Genomic DNA, 23,087 nt, shown 5'->3' with positions numbered 1-23,087 from the left:
AAAATAATCTGTAACAATACCTTCATGGTACTTTATACGAGGCTTTTGCTGTAACCTTCCTCCATGATGAAACCTCAATATAATAAATGGAAAATCCATAGTTAATCTGGAAAAAAAATGATCTTTACAACAAAAATAATTTTTACAGCATTGAAAAACCCTAAATCCAAATACAACAACTTAAACAATTTACGAAAAGCCCTAAAACTAACCTATTAGAACCCTAATCGAGTTGCAGATCATATGATTTTGGGTGAAATGGAGTTGAAAATTAACCTAAATTTGCGATTTTTGACAGCTGAAGTGAGAGAGATATCGTTGAGTGAGGAAATTAGGGGTATTTGTTAGGGTTGGGTTGGGTTTTAATGATTGGGTCGGCTTTATTAGGGTTGGGTCAGGTTTTGGTAAGGGATGGATTAGGTTTTAGTAAATGGATTCATTAAATGACGTGGATGAATAAAAAACGTGCGTGTCCAACACTACCTAGTCCTGACTTTGGATAAGATTTAGAGGGGTGAAATAAATTCAGTTCAAAGTTATTAAGGGGGGTAAATAATTACCATATAAGTTTAGGGTCTAAAGTAAGTTTTGGCTACAAGGGATGTTTCGATGTATTATCTCTATATAAATATGCTTAGCATGTTTCTTTATACATTGTATATTTATATATGTGTGTATATGGTATATACATGATATAAACTTCATATATAACATACTTTGTATATTTATATTATAAATATGCTTAGTATGTTTCTTAATACTTTGTATATTTATATATATGTGTGTATATGATATATACATGGTATAAACTTTATATATAACATACTTTGTCTATTTCTATTAAAAATATAATACTTTATATATTTATGGGTATAAATATAATACTTTGTGTATAAAGATACAAAGTATTATGGTATATAAAGATAGCAATTGCAGTTTAAGGTATAAATTTGTTAAATTGGACATATTTTTTTATGAAAAATATGTATCATCAATTTATATTTTTAGCATATATATGGTATAAACTATTTATATTTGAATAGTATAATAAAGATGTACACAATATAATATATATAATCAAATTAAAAATGAGAATAATTTGTGGCAATTGTAAACTAATCTGCTACAACTTTATTAATTTCATAAATATAGAAAACGATTATCCATTATTAATTACACGACTATAATTCCTTAAACGTCCGTATCACAACTGAAAAATTATTATTATTATTATTATATCATAGTAATTAGGATCATTAGCAGTAAAATAATCTTAAATAAGGGAAAAAAATAATGATGAGAGAGAAAAAGATATATATATTAATTAGGATGGCATTAAATTTGAAATTATAATTATCTTATTCTTTAAAACTGCTAAGAACGTAATATTGAAAAAGTAATGTTATAAGGAGAGTTTTATGTAAAAATTTAAAAGATTGGGGTTATATGTAATAATAATAAAAGTTAGAATTAGAGTTAAAAAATTGTGAAAACACCAAAACCTGTTTTCCCTTTTCAGAAAATTTTTTCAAAATTATTTTCCGAATTTTCATGGTCAACCACCACAATTTCCAATTCTGAAAAAAAAATCAAAAAAAGAAAAAAAGATATGGCCAAACGGGCCCTTAAAAAAGCCATAGACCATAATAAATAAGAAAAAATATTTGATAACTAAAATATATTTTTATATGTAAGAAACAATGAAGTTAAAATATGTTAAGATTTAGTGTACTTAATTATAACTCACTTTTTGGTTTATCTTGGCCAACTTTTTAGTTACTATAAACTTTGGAAAAATTAAACTATATAACAAATTAACTTTTTATAACTACTTAAAATTTTAATTCTTTTAAATAATTATATAAATTTCTAATTTTACTTAAAAGCTCTGATACATCACTGAAAAATGTATGTATCCGTGTAAAATTAAGAGATGTTTCGAAAAAATATGATGTATCTATATAAATTTAAGTGATATATTCGAAAGAATGTGATTATCTTTGTGGACTAAATCGGAAATTGTTAGTAATTTTTTTTAAAAAAAAATTTAGATAGACAGTAATTACAAACTAGCTCTAAAAGAATTGTGAATTAGGTAATTTTTACATAAATTTATCTTTAGACTCGTTCATCTAACTCAACTTAGTCCTCATTCAAATTATCCAAACCTGCAAATCCCCCCCCCCCCCCTCCCCCCCCTCGCCCTCCCTAACCCCCTTAGATATAACCACAATTTTACGTTAATGATTTTTTCTTGAAATAATTTGGACGCCTTTCTTTTTCCTAACATAATACAATATATTTTTTTATTGGGTGAAAACAACAGTCAAACACTTCACAAAATCATAATCATGATTGACCTTATCACATAAAAGCAAAATAATACGTACTCGTATCACTTTTGTCAATGCATATGTAATAAGAGTTGCACTTTATTATTTATTTATTTTTTAAAAATATATAGGTAAATGGTGGAAGTTGTGTAGGGAGACCCCCAATATCTTGGGCATTCATGCATTTTAAAGGCCTCGTTATCCTAATTTTTTTCCTAAAAATTATATACTATTATGCATGACGTATGTCAAGTATAACCTCACTTTTATATATAAAATAAAAATTGGTCCTTTTCAAATGGGAAAATGTCATTTTCCAATAAAAGGAATGTGTTTTGCTAAAAACAATTGGTCTTCATAATCCTAAAGTACAAGTCTACAACTTCAAAATATTAAGGGATCCCAAATGTATACTTAAAAAAAAGATATTCATTTCATTTATCAACTTTAGAAAATCAAGAAAGAACTAATGACTTAGTTTCTACTTCCTATCACTTGTCAAAGCATTGAATTTATTATATATAAAAGATAACATTAAGAAACTTGTATTCTATTTATCACTATAAGGTTTCGATGAGTATGTTGTTGTTGTTATTATTGCATTACTAATCCTTAAGAAATATGTGAAGTTAATACTGAACAAGTATAAATTAACGGAGAGAGTAAGTGAATAGTTTCTTGAAATTTTATTTTTAAAAAAATAATAATTGAAGGACCTCTCAAAGAAATATGGCAATTTATTTTTTATGTTGTTTTTTAAGAAAAAATACATTAATGGTCCCAATAAGAAGTGGTATTTACGAGCAATACGCGTCAAAATTATGGAACACTAACAACAACAATACTACTCTCACCGGCTCCGTTTTAATTTATTTGTCTTACTTTTTTTAATTTATTTTAAAAAATAATTTATTTTCATCAACTTTTTAGTTTTAAATTTCTAAATTGTAAGTTTAAAACCACAATATTAAGTGACATATTGAAATTTTTTTGCATATGTTTATAATTTAAGATCACAAAATTTAAAAACTAAAAACGTCAATAATTGTCCGGCTTTAATTTAATGAACAATCATCTAAATAAAATCTCTCCGACGTGACGTTTATGATCACAAAGAAAATAGAAATATGAAAGCCACATTTCTAAATTTTTCGACCAACATTAATAGCTATAGACATTAGACTTTTGCCTATTTTAGTCTAATAATAACAAAAACATTACAAAATAAAACTTACATTCCATTAATTTTGCTATGTTTCATTTTATTCATTTAACTAGTTACCAATAGTCCGTGAAAAGCTCGGGCCCAACAAATATTTTTCTTAAAATTTATTTTAATTATTGTGATTTACAGTATTTTTAAAAAAATATATAACAGATTAATTTCTTTTTAGATATTTTAAATTGTTAATTATTATAATGTATAATACTTTTTATGTAATTTTCAAATGCTTAGATCACCATAATAATTAATCATGGGTGATATAGTAAAGTTATGATTGAAGCAGCGAAGCAGACATGTCTTAATGACTCACACCAACTAATTAGAAGCGATACCGTAAAACTATTATAAAAAATACTTGTGAAAAAATTTAAATGATTATAATAATTAATTAGGAGTGATGTAGTAAAATCACAATTGAAACAGCAAAGCAGACATGTCTAATTAGAAGTGATATAACAAAATTACTATACAAAAATATTTGGGTGTAGCAGCTGAAGCAGACATGTCATAAATATCTATTTTACTTTTTTATTAAATATTATTAATTTTCTAATACATAAATAGTAATTTATAATAATTAATTAGAAATGATATAATAAACTCATGAAGAAAACAGCTTATGAAGCAAGTAGTATCATAAATATCTATTTTATTTTTTATTAAATATTATTAATTTTTTAATATATAAATAATTTATAATAATTAATTAGAGATCATATAATTAAAATCACGAAAGCAGCTGATGATGCAGATATATTCACGGAGAGTTATCTGCTTCTAATTAGAATAAAACTTGAATAATAGACTGGTTCAATTTCATAGGGGGAGCAAACATCCAAAGAAATTATGTGACGACAAATACATAAAGTTAGTTAAAGTTTTGTTTTTTCTAACCAGTATTCGATATTTGTATTGAAATCTCGATTAATTTGGATAGTGTACTGCATGGCTTATTCTAGGAGTGGTGCCCCCAACAAGATTTTCTTCATACCCACTGATCAAACCCGAAATTTCTAATTAAGAATGAAATAGTCCCACCAGAACCCTGTTGATTTAACATGTTGGTTTCAACAATACACATCAACAACTAAAACATTGATCGATGTTTTTTGCATAAATTTTGAGAGTGGATTTAAAAATTTATCTTTGATATATGTTTGTTATCAAATTTCAAATTTTAATCTTCAAATGTTTTCAAGTTTCAAAAAACAAGTTAGTTTTTGGATTTTATAAGGAACATTCACTCACAAAATTTTAAAATTTTTTCCAAATATAATTTATGTTCAAACATAACTTTAATAAATTTCAAAAATCTCAACCTCAAAATCTCAAATTTTCGGGTTTTATATAGCTAAGCGAACGTTATATAAATTAGTTAAAATTTGAATTGTTACAAAAAAATAAATTTTTGAATGGTATACAGTGGAGGGTGAAATTAAGATCGATAAATTGACGATTGTTTTTGCTTACGAATCTGCTATCGACCTATCCAACGCCCTACTTGAAGATGTTAATGAGGCATGGGAGAGAAAGAAGGGGTCGTTGTATAAGGTGGAATATTGATTGTACAAATTTATTTCATGATATTTCATCTTATCTAATATTTCTACTTGAGGCTATTTTATCCTCTCTTTCAAGTAAAATAAATTAATTCAGAAATTATAATTTTATCTGTGCCTCCTTGTAGTATATTATATTACTTACTAGAGAAAATTGAAGAAAAGATGTTTTTAAGTCTTGAATGAAGGATTAGTGACATTGACCAACAGATAGGGTCAAACATTATTAGAAAACTTGATCAAGTTAATTGTGGACTTGATTAATATTTTTAAAACTTTCTAATCTTTTCAAAAATACAAATCAACCCAACCCACACCCTCTTCAATCCAAATCAACCACTCTCTCCTCTCTCTCGACAGCTTCTCTCAACTCTCTCCCAACCAACAGTTCTGCAAAATTTCTCCTTTCAACCCCCGACGACTTCTACCTCCGACGACAAATGGTTGGGCTTCGAGTTCCTCTCTTCAATTTAATCAACCTGTCTCTCATCCCTCTCTCGACAGCTTCTCTCAACTCTCTCTCAACCAAGTATTCTGCAAATTTCTCATTTCAATACTCGGCGACTTCAACATCCGACTACAAATAGTTGGGCTTCGAGTTCATTTTTGAATTCAATCGACGTGACAGCCTTGCTCTCCGGCCACAACAGCTTCGAATTCTTCATCGGTCCTTTTCTTCTTTCACAGGTAAAAATTTATGGCATTTTTAGTTTTGAAGAAAATGAGGAACTTGAGTCAAGTTCTCTTATAGTATTGGTTAACAATTTCAATATTTGTTGCACTAATTTGAAATGCGGTCTGAATAAAATCTTAATTTCTAGTATTTCTTCTCTTCTCTTTTCGAAGTGAATTATGATATTTTGTTGTTTGTTGCATTTTTTTAGTTTGATTTTTATTGTTTGTGTTTATAAAAAGAAAAGGACAATTTGGTTTGATTTGTTCTGTTCTTGTTCTTGGTAAAAATGGTGAAATTGCTGTTTTTGTTTAACAAAATCGTGCTACTGTTTCCTCCAACAGATTACCCATCTAGTGCAACATATTAACCATCTGATGCAATAGATTTATCATATGATGCAACAAATCAACCATCTAATGCACCAGAGGAACCATCGAATTAAAATTCTGATGCAACAGATTAATAATCTGATGCAATAAATTAAATATCTGATGCAACAGTTTTACCATATGTTGCAACAGATTAAGCATCGGATAAAAAATCTGATGCAACTAATTAACCATCTGGTACAATGGAAGAACCATCAGACTAATGATCTAATGCAACAGATGAACCTCTTGTTGGATAAAATCCTACCAACTCTTTCTACAGGAAAAGTCCAAGACTTGATTTTTCCAACTGATCATTCATCTGCCGCGATGGATGACCCTATATTGGAAGAAATCTAAATAATATTGACTGTTGATAACTGTTCCAATAGATCACTCATGTGTTGCAACAGATGTGTGACCTGTTGCACAGATCATTCATCTTTATCAACAAATGAGTGATATGTTTTGTATTATCGCAATAGATTACTCAGCCATTGCTACAGATTATTTAACTGTTCCAACAGATCACTCATATGTTGCAACAGATGATGTCACAATAGTTATGTGATTTGTTGAATAGACCATTCATCTGTCTTAAAAGATGAGTGATATATTTTGTATTGTTGCAACAGATTACTCATCTACTGCAATAGTTTGGTTATATGCTGTAACAGATATACTACCTGGTGCAACAGATCGATGATCTATTACAACTGTTATTTTACTATTTTGCTTGTTTGATTTACTGTTATCCCTTTTTAATGATGCATTAATCAACAATAATATATTATTTTATATTCCTGTTAAATTTAGATAATATGGTTCCCAAAAGAACAAAAACCGAATCAAGTCCAAGTAAAGGAACAAGTGAAGCATCTAGGCTACATCCACCACTCTATAAGCTTGCTTTACAAGCGTTATTTCAATCGGGAGCAGAATATGATGAATATAGGGAAGAGGAATATTTCAAAAGAGATGATGCAGATGCTAATAGCCCTTCCACCGAAGAGCTGGTCAAAGCCTTCAGCATTGATCGTTATCCTGTGAAAATACAGTGCGGTGGTGCCGCAGATTTAACGGATAATTTCGTGGTTAAGTTAGCCATGGGAAAATCCTTCGACGCCTTCAGAAAAATACTTTGAGAACAAAAATTGGATGCTTATTTCGGGGACAGCTGCTTTGAAAAATATCTTGATTTGTCGGAGGACAACAATGCTCGTTTCCAAATGAAAATGGTATATGAACTTTTCAAACGTAGGTTTATGTATGAAAACAAAGATAAGATGGATGAGGTGTGGATAAATTACTGTGGCATACCTGTTTGTTTTGGTTGGAAGAAGTTTGTCATAGGTACTGGACTAAAATGTTATCCTCCTTCTCAAGTTATACCTATTCTAACCCAAAAAAAGCACCCCGCACAACCAAAAAAGGCAAAGGCAAGTCGTGTGATCGTGATGACCTGGTGTCCATTGTTGGTCCAAGCTTCAAAAATAAAAATTTGATAGAAGCGTTGAAAGGTAAAGGACTTTCAAAGAAGCACAAACAGTCATTGTACTTTAGGCGAGAGACGTTAACAACAATATAAGCCTCGATTTAATAAAGCTCACCGAGGATCTTGAGGTGTTTAACAGCTATCCATGGGGGTATGAAAGCTTCAAAATGACTGTCAAATATTTTTTGACTCCGTTAGCACCAAACACAGTCAACTTATATGGCTTCCCATGGGCTTTCATGGTAAATGTTTCTTTCTTCTATTATGATATTATACATTTTTTCGCTTAATAATGGTTTTGATTTATTGGCGTTATTTTATAGGCTTGGGCGTTTGAAGTCATTTCTTATTTGAGATAATAAATGAACTACCAGGAAAGAGTTTCCTGTCCAAGAATCTTGAGATGGTTGTCGGCCAAAATTGATAAAAATACAAAATTTCTTGATCTCTTCAACCCCCGAAGGATACAGTAAGTATAATTATAATTAATTTTTTTTTTAATTAATGTTTTTTAATGATCTAATCATCATTCTAATATATGTAATAATTCATGTTAGAATGTGCATCCGTCGCTAGTTCGGACCAATCGAGAGTTGAAGATGACATTTTCTCTTACTTTACGGTCTGTGCAAACTTTATCGAACCCTAAGGTCATCGATAGAATAAAAATGAAATTGTTTAGAGCAACAACCATTACAAGAAAAATAATTTTGGAGGATGGGCTTGTTGTTGTTGATGAAGCTGTTGGTGGTGGTAGTGGTGCTGCTGTTGGTGATAATGATGCTCCTCTTACAGTATTTAAAGCAAACCATTATGAGTATGATCATACTGGTTATATAGATTTTGCCTCTCCCAGCGAATGTTCTGCATGTAAATGTCAAGACTGCAGGGCGAAACATGATGTGATGATAATGCTATTAATGCATTAACTACTTCTGTAAAGGAATTGACATCTAAGAGGGGCCTCATTCTATCAAAGAGGATTTTATTTCCATTTGATCCATTAGAGATCAGGGCTAAGAGGAGAAGAAGAGTGATTTCCAAGGCATTATCAGGCATCCAAAAAAGTAAAATTGCAACTCCTCTGTCTGTGTGTTGCACTGAGCAACGTATAATATCCAAAGAAGAGCAGCACGAGCTGAAGAAGGTGAATATATTATATGTTTTTCAACTAACAGAAGGTGAATATATTATATGTTTTTCAACTGACAAAACAAACAGACACATATCTGTTTCAACAGATGACACATCTGTTGAAAATTATCAAATAGATATATACATCTGTTGCAACAGTTGACTAACCTGTTGCACCAGATAGTTTATCTGGTGCAACATATGTCTCGTCTGTTTTAGCAAATCAAACAGCTCTTCGTACCGCTTTTATTTGTACCAACAGACGACCTTTCTACCGCAACAGATGATTCATATATTACAACGGATGGTTCATCCGTTGGAAATTATCACACAGGATCTTCCTCGTGTTGAAATTTGTCCTAACAGTTGATTCATTATTACAACAGAAATATAATACGTTTGGGATAATTTAAAATGGGAAGAAGACCTGTTTGATTTGTTAGAAGAGATCAGTTATTTTTTTCCATTTTGTTGTATCTTCGTGATTAGCATTGATCAATTCTGGCTTTCCAAGTGGATGCAAAAGAAGCTACTGCTGAACAACATTGGCAATATGCTATTCTTTTTATGAAAATACGGAGAACAGAAAGCGCAGAAATCATACGCAAGCGACAATAAAGATCCACGACGAGCAAAGTCGAATTCCATAGCACCGGATGAAGAACAACTTGTCCATACTAAGTAGATCTTTATAGCTTGAGCCTATCAAAGCAATCATTGGCAGTATACTTAAATTGTTGTTGATGTATTTTTGAGATCTGTACCCGTAATAATTTTTTTACATTTCATTTATTTGTTGACATATTTCAGCTAATTTATGAAGGCTTCGATTTATTTTATTTTGTCTACGAATTTTATTTATTCCTTAGATTTGAACTTATTAATTGAAAAGGAATACTAGATTCAAATATTGCAACAGATAATGTATCTGTTGCAACAGACGATACATCTATGGGAAAAATTGAACGGATTTAGACATATGTTGCAACAGGTAGGTAATCTGTTGGAATTTATCAAACAGGTCTTTCTACTATTGCAACAGATGGACTATAGATAAAAAATTCAAGATAATGCAACAGATGATAAATCTATTGGAAAAAAAAAAGAACAAATTTAGACATATGTTGCAACAGATGGACTTTATCTATTGCAACAGATGACACATTTATTGGAATAATCAAACAGATTTATACATATGTTGCAACAGGTAGGTTATCTGTTAGAATTTATCAAACAGGTCTTCCCACTGTTGCAACAGATGGACTTTAGATAAAAATATCGAGACAATGCAACAGATGACCAACCAATTACAATAGATAAACAATATGTCAGAACAGGTAGAATAACTGGTACAACGGACGAAGAATCTGTTGCATTATAAAAATTCAACTTTTGTTAGACATAAAAAAATGTCACTACGTGTAAAAAGGTTAAAGTGAATTGAATTAAAATAAAAAAGGTGCAACCCATTGACAGGGTTCAGTTCAAACACCTAAAATAAAATAGTCATCAGGTAGACATGTTCATTTTAAACACGTAAAATAAAATAGAAATCAAATATGTCAGTGTCAGTCTGGCACATTTCACTGACTTACCATCACTTGGCCCCCAACGGTCATTTTTTTTCCCCCCATTGTCTTATATATTCATCTTCCTCCTAAAATTTAACACTAAATTTCCAAATCTTCTTCTTCATCGTCATCTTCTTTTATCTATCCAAATTCTTTAAATTATTACTTTCATTTTTTCCAACTGACCTTGACAATGTCGAGCGCATCTTCCACTGTTTTTTGTGATAAAGATTTTTGATATTGTAAGTGCAGTCATGAAGCTCTGTTAAAGACTTCTTGAACTCAACAAAATTCGGGTCATAGGTTTTTTAATTGTAAGATTTCAAAGATAATATTTTTTTTATTTAATTAGTTGATTAATTATTGACTTGTAATTGTTTTGTAATTGTGCTCTCTTTTTTATAGAAATTGGGTGGATGTGTTACTTTGATTGGTATGAAGAACGACATCCTTCACAAGCAAATCGTGTAATTTGGTGTTGTTGGGCACATGAATATTGAAGCCTAATTGCTGAAATTTTTATGGTGGTGTGTGTATTTGCTAATGGTTTGTTGTCGACGAGCACATGGATATTCAAGCGTAATTGCTAGGAAATATCAAAAAGATTTAGGCATATGTTGTAAAATTTAGGTCATCTGTTGGAAATTATCAAACAGGTCTTCTCACTGTTGCAACAGATTAGACTTAAATTATTAGATTATTCAAAAAAATAACAACAACGTAATGCAACAGATGACCAACCTATTGCAACAGATAAACTATCTGCCAGAACGGATTAAAGATATTTTACAACAGACTGGCAATCTAATCTATTGCATTATAAAAAACTCAACTTTCATCAGAAAAAAATTATTGTCACTACATGTATATGTAATAAAGCGAAGGGTGACTTGAATTTAAAAATTTCTATTTCACAGGCTCTTCTATATACACAGGCTTCAAGCGTCCAGTTAGTACCCAATAAGCCCAGACCTCTTGCAAGTTTGCCACAACGTTGTCACACAGAAAAGTCGTTGGCTTAGCCATTTCTGTGCCGATCAGCAAACATTCGATGTGTGCAAGAGCGTGCGAGCCACTCTCTTTAACGGCATCATCTTTTGGAAGGATCATTCCCCTATTTCAAACTTCAAAATCCCATAATTTCTTCATCAACACTTCCTTTGGCAAATGATTCATCAGTTTACTCTCCCTCAACAAGATGGGCAACAGCACCATCAGTGGCTCCACGAGGAGAAAAAGATCAAAATCGTCGATAAGAGGTACATTGGAGTCATAAACATTGATCTTTCCCTCCTCGAGTAGTATCTCAACAGCCTGATAATGCATGTCGTTCACGCTAATGACTGTAAGAATCTTTTTTGCCTCGGTCCAGCTCTTGCGGTGTGGATTTGGCATGTCCCCTCTAACATATCGTAACGTTTCTTCTTCATCCAAGACCAACGTAGGAACTAGGAAATCAAGTCCCACACCAAGGGCTGACGCCTCTCCATTGAGTTGATCGTACATATCCTTGAGCTTCTTACAGAAGTCAAGGTCTATTATCCTATCGGCAGCGTCATAACCTTTCCGGTACGTTAATTGTCTTTTTCTCATAAGGCAGAGAGTTATGTCAACTTGATGTGAGATAAAAAGTCAATTTTTAAATAGGTTAGTAATTGTAAAGATGCAATGAATGGTCCATCTGTTGCATAGGGTTCTCTTATGCAACAGATGGATAATAAGTTACAACAGAGCCACAAACAGTTACACCAGTATACCCAGTTGTTGCAACAGATGTGAAATCTGTTGTATAGCTTCTTCTTCATGGGGTAGATTAGAAGGGCTAGGTTAGGAAAAGTAAAATTGTCTTGTCCTCATACGGCATACGCATATCAGTCATAGTCTGAGAGTTTTGGGGGAGAAAGGGAGGCCTGGGGTAATCTGGTGCGCCTGGCTTGGCATTCTTGGCCTATCGCAGATCCCTCTTCTCTTCGGTGCCAAGTTCCGTGTATATGTTCACTTTCTTGACTGGCCCCTGAACTTCAACAACTTTTAAGAGAGGGAGGAATTACAATTTCTTTTGATTTTCGAGTGGAGAATACATCTCTAATTGCTCTTTTCTTTATCATAACGAACGCTGTAGGAGTGTGTGGCTCCCTCACCTTCTTGGATGGTATGACATACCTCTTGGATTTGAATTCCTCGATAGCTTTAGAGATAGCCTTTACCTTTTTTAAAGAGTTTATTCTGTCTGTCCTTGCACTCATTGCATTCGCAACTAGAATACGAGGGTGAAGAGGGGTGATAGTGTAACACCCCGTATTCAAGTACGTGTATAGGTGTATTCAACTACGTGTATTGGTCTTATTTATATGGAATTAATTTTATTTTATTTTATTTATACCAAAATTTGCCCGTCGATGGTTCCCTACGAAGGTTATTGAATAAGCTTTCCAACGATATAAAGATTTCAAAAAACGTATAGGTTTCGGATATAATCGAGAACGTTCGAAACTATAAAACAGTGGCCGGGATATTGGGAATAGTAAATGTGCAGGAAAATTTCCTGCACACAAACTACTGAGGCCAGCCAATTTTTTGGGTCAAATTTGAACGATCATAACTCCCTTAATATAATGAACTGGGAGAGCTGCGACCTATGAAAAGAAATATCTTTGAGTCTTATTTCCAATGCAATTGGTTTCATCCAAATCAAACGTCTAAGTAAGGAGTTATACTCGTTTTACTTCAGCCTCTCAAAACTGATTTTTAGGGTCAACTTCAAACAATCATAACTCCTTGTACAGGACGAACTGGGTGGCCTACTTTATATGAAATAAAATCCCTTTGAATTATCTTTACAACGATACCAATTTCACCCAAATCTGATATCGAAGCAAATAGTTATGGTCGATCTACTTTAGCTTATCAAAACAGTCCACCAAAGGACAGATTTGACATTATTTAAATTTTAAAGGCACTTTGGTCATTCCCTATGATATTATGGACGGGAATATGTGTACATATACATGTATATGAGTTCAAAAACTCATTTTCATCATCAATCATTGAGAAAGAACAAACCCTAGCCAAATTTGACCTTTAAATTACTTTTGATTCAACCGTAGAAATTCCAAAGTAATCCGATAACTGCGTTTGTCATCTCGAGAGCTTCGAACGACACCTATTATTTGTGAAAATAGGATTGCATAATCAAGAGGTGAATTATAAGGTATGAATATTGTTTGCCTTTGTTCTCTTCCATATGTATATGTGTGATAGAGGATTATATGTATTGATTGTTATTGAAAAGTGATGGAAATAGGGTTATGGACTATTTTGCATGGTTTGGTTGTATTGAATTATGGAAGGAGGATATGTTAATTGGGTTATGGAAGGTGGATATGGTAATTGAGTTATGGAAGGTGGATATGGTGATATACTATTGAATTGATGATTATTTATGTCTATGGCTCAATTTGGTTTAATGGATTGGTTGGAAGGATAAATGAATCCAAACTTGATATTGGAGGATGTTGTATGAATATGCATGACATGTAAATGTAATTGGAGTATAAGAAGGTTAAAGTGACACCCTTTATGGTGTAATTAAGGCTTACTACTTAACCACTAGTTTGGTGAATTCAAATAATTGAATTGTGACGTTTGGTCGCTAATACTAGATTGCTATATATGTTCATTGTAGATAAGTAATCCGAAAAGACGAGAAGTCCATTTGGGACTAGTATTGAAGGTTGACAGTCAGGTATGTAAAGCATACTCTACACCATATCTTTGGCATGAAAGTGAACAATTGTTCTATTAAGAAAGTTTCCAAAGTTATTCAATAACATGTGATCCATAATGGTTTTGTATGATGTCCTACGTTACCAATGAACTTGTTCCCACCCTACATGATGTCAAGACATTCCAATACTTACTTGTTTTCTAAATCTTACATGTTTATTGCACTAATGGATGTCAGAAGGTATCCGGTTACTCAAACAAGATCCATGTGCTATTAATGACTCCAAAATGTTTCATTGATATACCAATAAGTTCCTACTTCATTGTTATGGCATTGATGACTCTAAAACACTTTATTGATATGCCAATGAGTTCTTACTTCATTGTTATTGCATTGATGGTCTATTTATATATCTCTTATTGATGTATCATTGTTTCAAAGTATCAAAAATGTGGTAGCGACCGAAATAACAATCTCAAAGATTAATTGAACTAAGTGATGGAAGTTCTCTCTTATCGGGTGGTATCCCAGGGGCATAAGCCTATCATGGGTCGATCCCTAGTTATGTTTTTATGGGTGGTATCCCAGGGGCATAAGCCTAGCATGGGTCGATCCCAGTTGATATGTACTGGAGGCAGCCTAATGGTCACAGTACAGTACAGTAATGATTACAAAGATGATAAGAGCGAAGGTAAAGTGATTGAATAAATACAATGTACAGGTTGTCACAAGTTCTAGTAAGTGTGGTCCACTCCTATTACGATTTATTCACTTGTTTCTGATTTCTATTGAGCTCCTATATCATATGTGATTATCTACAGCTTTACATACTCAGTACATATTTTGTACTGACGTCCCCCACGGGGGACCTGCATTTCACGCTGCAGGCACAAGTACCTCAGCTCATACACCGCACAAGTAGGAGTCAGGGTATCTAGCTACTTTTGGTGAGCTCCAGTTTGCTTCGGGGCTTTCCGTGTCATATCCAGTTACTTTTGGTATTGTATAGAAGTTAGTTATATGGCGGGGTGTGTCCCAACCTTAGTTAAACTCTGTGTATTGTCTAGAGGCTTTGTAGACCTAATGTACAGTCAAGGTGGTGTTTTATTAATAGACGTGATGGCTCCAACGGCCAAGTATTGTATATACATATATACGTGTGCTCGAGCTTATACAGGTGATTATTTCCTTTTATATGCGATATGATGCTGTCCGAATTTCGGGTTGTCATAGAGGTATGCATGGGAAGTATAAGGTTATGAGATGGTTCTCCCGGACCTCCTCGGTTACGGGTGCCAGTCCGCCCCAATAGGATTTGAGGCATGACAGATAGGGACCTGTGTAAGGGCAAAAAGGGGTATTTTCAAACATATTTATTCTTTCTTGAGCATCAACATGCTCATCATCACAAGTGGTAGCAGCATCAGCATGCCTGTCACCAACACCAATAACTCCACCAGAAGAAGCACCCGGATCTGCCTTAGTAAAAGGTTGGTCATGAAGAGCCTCAACATTAGGCTGACCTTGCCTAACTGCTCTACTTATGGCTGTTTCTCCATCCAATTCCTTCTTTATTAGCTTCACCGCTGGGTCTGCAATAGTATCAACATGACCTAGAGTAATATAAGAAGTCATCACCGACTCCTCCTCAGTAGGCACGATCCATGGATGCACAACCTATTAAAAAACAGATGCATTTAAATCATATAATATAATAATTTTCACAGTTGGGCTACATTTTAAATAAAAAGACCCATCTGTTACATAGTTTGCAGTATATGGTTAAAATCCGTTTGAGTCTGGTTTAGAGAAATAAAGCAACACATGGATAATCTAATGCAAAATATCAATCATCTATTGCAACAGCTGCATAAGACGGGTAATATATTATGCAACAGATGATCTGTACGTCGTAACAGATAAATGATATTTTATCAGATTAAACATCTGTTGTATAATTTGCAGTAGATGGTTAATCTTTTAGGAGTCGGGTTCAGAGAACCAGAGCAACAGATGGGTAATTTGATGCAAGATATACCGCGTTGCAACAGATGTCCCATCTGGTGCATCAGATATAACATCTGTTGCACCAGATATAACATCCATTCAATATCCTTCTTATCTTTGAGTAAAATTATTTTACTTGAAAAAGACGTACTGCATCGTCCAAAGGGTTAAAGAGATCAGCCCCTTAATATTGGTGTTGCTTTTTGCAGCCAACCACCTAAACATCCTTGGATGAGAAACCTCATTCGGGTAATACATTAACTGCTTTTGGAAGGGAGGAATTACTTCAAATGCCCAAGCCTAAAAAATGTAAACAGGAAGTAAGCAAAAAAAATCATAATAACTATATTCAATATAAATTAATGGATGAGTAAAATTAGTGATTAATTTTACCATGAAAGCCCAAGGAAAGCCATATAATGTGGTCGTCCCTGAGGATAGCTTTGTCCATAAATATTGGACAGACAAGTAGAAGCTGTCATATCCCCAGGGATAGTTGTTGAATTTATCAAAATCCTCAGCACACGCCAATAAATCATCTTCGATGACCTTGTTAATGTCTCTTGCCAATATAACCGAATGGGCAAACCAAACTAAGCACAATTGCTCTCTGTACTGCTCTGGTATGGTTTTATCCTCGAGATCTATCAACAAATTCAATGCTTTATAGCCACGTCGAGCAATGTCAAACAACCCATTTATTTTTTCCTTGCATTTTCTTGCCTTGGATCTTTTGCGGGGTGGTGGTCTTTCTGGACGATGGCATTTCAGGCCCGTCACTATGGCAAACTCTTGCAAGCTAAAACAAACAGGCATGCCACAGTAGTTGATCCAGATTTCATCCATCTTTTTTTTGCCCCCTCCTCCAGATCTTTATGATCCCCTGTGTACTTAATCCTACGTTTGAGAAGACCATATACCATCGTCATAGGAAAACGTATATGGGCAGAGGGGTCCTCAGGCAGCTCAAGAAAGCGTCCAAAGTAGCTCTTCTTAAAAAGTCCACCTATGTTTTCATTCTTCATAATTTTCATAAAATATTTAAAAATTTTCCCCATCTGACATTTAAGTACAATTTGACCAGTTAGTTGTTTTCCTTTTGGTTCATTTATCGGCATCGCAACTTGAAACCTGTCAATACTAAAAGTTTTGACAGGATCATGCGGGAGTGTCGATATTAACTCACGCCCCGTCGGTGATCCATTATCATCATGTTGATGATAATCCACTTTCTCTTTCTGACTCTCTAATTTCTCCTCTTACCACTTTTATTTTTTTCATCACCATCTACGGACCCTTGTCCACCTCCCTCAACGTTGTTTTCATACCTCTCCTCAGCTTCACTTTTTTCTGACGAGATTGTTCAGGAAGCTCCTTCAAATCCCTCTGTACTGTAGCCTTTTTTTCTAGTGGTCAGACGTTGATCCACTTTTACTTTTTTTTCTTTTGGGAGACATATTTTACCTATAGACAAAGAAAAATAAAAATTACATTACAGTTGATGTATGCATAGATTTTAAAAAATACATTACAAATACCACGAATACCGATACACCAACAGCCATCACCACAAACACCAACAACCAATGCCAACAAACAAACAAACACCACGAATACCGATACCACCACAAACACCACCAACCAATGCCACCACCGGTGCCACCACGACGACCACAAACACCACCATCACTACCACCAACACCATCCAACTATACCACGATAGTCTACGAAACACTGCGACGAAAACTAGGAATTTCTCGAGTTTTTCCTACTATTTTACCATCAAAACTCAAAATTGTAAACCCATTCTCGAAGATAATACAACTAAAAGTTTTATTTTTTATCATTAACTTAAAGCCCTTATTTTTTAGAAAAAAAAAATATAGAGCTCTTCTCGAACTCTGCTGCCTACGAAGACAAAGAAAATGATTGGTACAAGCAAGAATGAAGTTGAAAATAACACCTATATGGTCGAAAATGAAAAGAAAAATGATCTGTTGTGGAGGGTTGAACAAATTTGTTGAGTAGTTGTAGTCTGTACTATATTGTTGAGTGAGAATGAGAGAGAAAGAGCCAGACCTCGAGATTTGAAATAATGAAACATTTTGTATGGGTTGATTTGTATTTTGGAAAATAATGACAAGTAGTTTTGAAAATGTTAATTTGGTCCGAAATGATCTTAATTACTTTTTAAATCATAAAATATATACGTAATTTTTAACCCTCTCATCATGCAATTGCCGAAAAGGTAATTCAATTGAAATTGTATAAAAATAATTGAAGTTGTAGTTGACCGAGTACTCTAGGAGATGACCCTGAAAAAACTCACCCCTGTTCCTAGATTAATCAGTTTAGGTACTATTAGTCTAACATATGAACTCAATTAAAATTGTAAAAAATAAATGTTCAACATGTTGCGTCATATTTCTCATCTGTTGTAAATTATCAATCAGATTAGGTAACAACATATTACGAATTTGATGTAAATTATCAAACAGATTAAGTCATCTATTGCTATAGATTACCCATCTGTTGTAAATTATCAAATGGATTGTCACATGTCGCAACATATTACCTATATATTGTAAATTATCAAATAGGCGCTACCATCTGTTGTGGCTGACCCTATGAGAACTCACCCCTAGTCCTAGATTAATCGATAGTTTACCCTATGAGAACTCAACCCTAGTCCTAGATTATTCAATTAAGATATTAGTACCCTAGTCCTAGATTAATCAATTAAGATATTAGTCTAACATATGAGGTAGTAAGAATCAGTTCAGCTCAGAGTGATTGATTAAAGACTCTATCAGGAGGAACTCAGTACCGTCTCATTATGCAATTGACAAAAGACTTAATTAAAGTTGTAGTTGACCCTATGAGAACTCACCCCTAGTCCCAGACTATTCAATTAAGGTATTAGTACCCTAGTCCTAAATTAATCAATAAAGATATTAGTCTAACATATGAGGTAGTAAGAATCAAGCCGGCTCAGAGTGATTGATCGATGATTCTATCGAGAGGAACGCAGTACCATCTCATTATGCAATTGCCAAAAGACTCAATTGAAGTTGTAGTTGACCCTATGAGAACTCACCCCCAGTCCCAGACTATTCAATTAAGGTATTAGTAACCTAGTCCTAGATTAATCAATTAAGATATTAGTCTAACATATGAGGTAGTAAGAATTGGTTTGGCTCAGAGTGATCAATCAACGACTCTGTCGGGAAGAACACAGTACCGTCTCCTTATACAATTGCCAAAAGACTCAATTAAAGTTGTAGTTAACTCTATGAGAACTCACCCCTAGTCCCAGACTATTCAATTAAGGTATTAGTACCCTAGTCCTATATTAATCAATTAAGGTATTAGTTTAACATAAGGTAGTAAGAATCGGTTCAGCTCAGAGTGATCGATCGCCGACTCTGGTCGGGAGAAACGCAGTACCGTCTCATCATGCAATTGCCAAAAGACTAAATTGAAGTTGCAGTTGACCCTATGAGAACTCACATTCAATTAAGGTATTAGTCTAACATATGAACTCAATTGAATTATATATAAACAAATATTCAACCTGTTGCAATAAATGTCTTTTCTGTTGGATCAAATCAAATGGATTATATAATCTGTTGCAACATATTATTCATCTGTTGTAAACTATCAAACAGATTAAGTCATTTATTATGACAGATCATGAATCTGTTGTAAACTGTCAAATAGATTAAGTCATCTGTTGCGACAGATTACCCATCTGTTGTAAATTATCAAATAAGCCCTGTCATCTATTGTAGTTGACATTATGAGAACTCACCCCTAGTCCTAGATTAATCAATTAAGGTATTCGTTGAACATAGTAGGTAGTGAGAATTGGTTCATCTCAGAGTGATCGATCGACGACTCTTGTTGGGAGGAACGCAGTCCCGTCTCATCATGCATTTGCCAAAAGACTCAATTGAAGTTGTAGTTGACCCTATGAGAACTTACCCCTAGTTCTAGATTATTCAATTAAGGTATTAGTTGAACATACTAGGTAGTAAGAATCGGTTCATCTCAAAGTGATCGATCGATGACTCTTGTCGGGAGGAATGTAGTACCGTCTCATCATGCAATTACCAAAAAACTCAATTGAAATTGTAGTTGAACCTTTGTGCTCATTCATCCATCCCTAATTCCACCTATATCAATGTAGGTACTATTATTAATCTTGACATTAAGTTAATGAGAACACATTTCAACTCAGAGTGATCGATCGACGACTCGGATCGGGATGAACACAATACTAACACCATGTAAATGCAACGACTCAATTGGATTTATAGTTGACCCTGTGAGCTCATTCATTCATTCCTCATTTCACCTAGATCAATGTAGGTAGTATTAATAAATAGCCTTAAGCACCCATAAACAACAACTAGACTAACCAAACAACTCTTACTATAGGTGCTCACTAATTAGATTATATAAGTTTTTTTCTTTATTTCCACATACATATATAAATTTCGATACGAGTTCAGTCTGTGCTCGCGCACCCGGAGGACTCTATGTGGGTCCGTCCCTTGTTGTTGATGGTGTTGGAACATAGGATGTATGCTTCTTTATTGTTGATGATGTTGTTGGAACAAATGTTGCTGTTTTCTTTGTTATTGATGTTTTTTATTTGTTGTTTGTAGTTTATGCTTTGTTGATGTTGCAACAGATGGAGCAACTGAAGAAACAAATCAAACTACCAGCAAGGCTACTATATATTCTAACAGACTCCATATCTGTTGCATCAGACTCTATATCTGACGCAACAGACTCTACATCTGACGCAAACTATTCGGGATTTATGTGTTGTGTGTGTTAGTGTTACAACAACAACAACAACAACAAACCCAGTGTATTCCCACCTAGTGGGGTCTGGGGGGGTAAGATATACGCAGTCCATACCTCTACCTCTGATGAAGTAGAAAGGCTGTTTCCGAAAGACCCCCGGCTCAAGGCACGAGATACCACACAAACACATAGTAAAGCACAGAAGCAGATTACATAACATAAATACGACACCCATAAGGAATATAAAACAGAGGAAAGCAGAGGAAAGCACACAGATTCGTAATAAACATGGAACACGGAATACGGAATCATAACAGGAATAAAACCCCCACCAAGTAATTCCCTACACTAGCGACCCAAACTGGCCCTAATCCTCTGCCGTAATTCGCGTCTTCCAGACCTTCCTATCTAGGGTCATGTCCTCGGTGAGCTGTAACTGTTCCATGTCTCGCCTAATCACCTCACCCCAGTACTTCTTCGGCCTACCCCTACCCCGCCTAAAACCATCCAACGCTAGCCTCTCACACCTACGGACCGGGGCATCCATGCCCCTCCTCTTTACGTGTCCGAACCATCTCAATCGTGCTTCCCGCATCTTGCACTCCACTGAAGTCACACCAACCTTCTTCTGGATAGTCTCATTCCGAACTCTATCCCCTCTAGTCAGTCCACACATCCAGCGCAACATCCGCATTTCTGCCACCTTCATTTTTTGGATGTGGGAGTTCTTAACTGGCCAACACTCCGCTCCATACAGCAAGGCCGGACGGATACAAATTTTATCTTTTTGTTGTATTTCCAAAAGAGACAGATTGATAATCTGTTGTAAAATATATTCCACCTGTCAGATAACTTACAACATATGGACAATCTGTTGCAGCAGATGGATATATCAGTTTGCTTTTCCATCAGCTGTGGCGTCTGTTGGAACTTCCTAGTCATCTGTTTATTTAATTTCATCGAGAGCAATAGATTTTTCTAACACCTCTTGGCCAAACTCAATTTTTGCTCTTGGATTGCTTCTCTTTTTTTCTTTGCATCCTTCAAGCTGGCCTCCAAATTCAATTTTTTCCCTCAATCCAATAGCAAAAATTTAGTTTGATTGAAGGATGCAAGGAAAAAAAGAGAAGCAATCCAAGAGCAAAAATTGAATTTGGCCAAGAAGTGTTTAGAAAAATCGATTGCTCTCGATGAAATTGAATAAACAGATGACTAGCAAGTTGCAACAGACGCCACAGCTGATGGAAAAGCAAAATGATATATCTATCTGTTGCAACAGATTGTCCATATGTTGTAAATTTTCTGACAGGTGGAATATATTTTGCAATAGATTACCAATCTTTCTCTTTCTAAAATACAACAAAAAGATAAAATGTTGTATTTAGATCCGTTTTTTTTTTTTCTAATTTACTTATTAATAAAGCCACCAGTATTGTTTAAGTAACACTAACACACACAACACATAAATCCCAGATAGTTTCAGCAATATTACACTAAATCCGGGATAGTTTGCTAATTACATCTTATCCCGAAATTTCGAATTGTGATACATATGTTAAGCTGTGATACATATATGGACTAGGGATATACATATGTATCACTAGTATATACATATATATACAGTAGTGATACATATAGCATATGTATCACTAGTAAATATGAATTCGGGATTTTATGTAATTTTTTTAAAACATTAAGGGATATTGTGTAATATGGTGTCTTAAATATGGGATTTGTATAATTTTTCCTTTTAAGGGATATGAACAGTCGTGGCTTTTTGTTTGACTAAATTCAGTCCCTTCCAATTCTCAATCATTTTATAAATAGGTCCCTTCGGCCTCCTCACTCACTCTCACTCACTCTCGTTCATTCTACTATACTTGCAATACTAATATGTCAGATCCATATTCGTACAAGAAGGTTCATATCGAGTCCTTGCAGAAACTTCAAAGACAGTTTGATGAACTCCAGAGGGATTTGGCCGACTTTCGAGCAAGGCTGAGGAGGGCCCTGCTGCTGCCGGATGAAAATTGTCAGGTTGATAGTAGTAGTAGTAGTAGTAGTAGTAGTAGTAGTAGTAGTAGTAGTAGTAGTAGTAGTAATAATAATAATAATAATAATAATAATTAGGTTATGTTTTTTCTTTCTTTTAGCGTATGTATTTCCCCTTTTTATAT

The sequence above is a fragment of the Capsicum annuum genome, chromosome 4 (genome assembly GCF_002878395.1).
Source record: "Capsicum annuum cultivar UCD-10X-F1 chromosome 4, UCD10Xv1.1, whole genome shotgun sequence".
Classification (NCBI taxonomy): domain Eukaryota; kingdom Viridiplantae; phylum Streptophyta; class Magnoliopsida; order Solanales; family Solanaceae; genus Capsicum; species Capsicum annuum.
Note: the sequence above shows the minus strand (reverse complement) of the source record.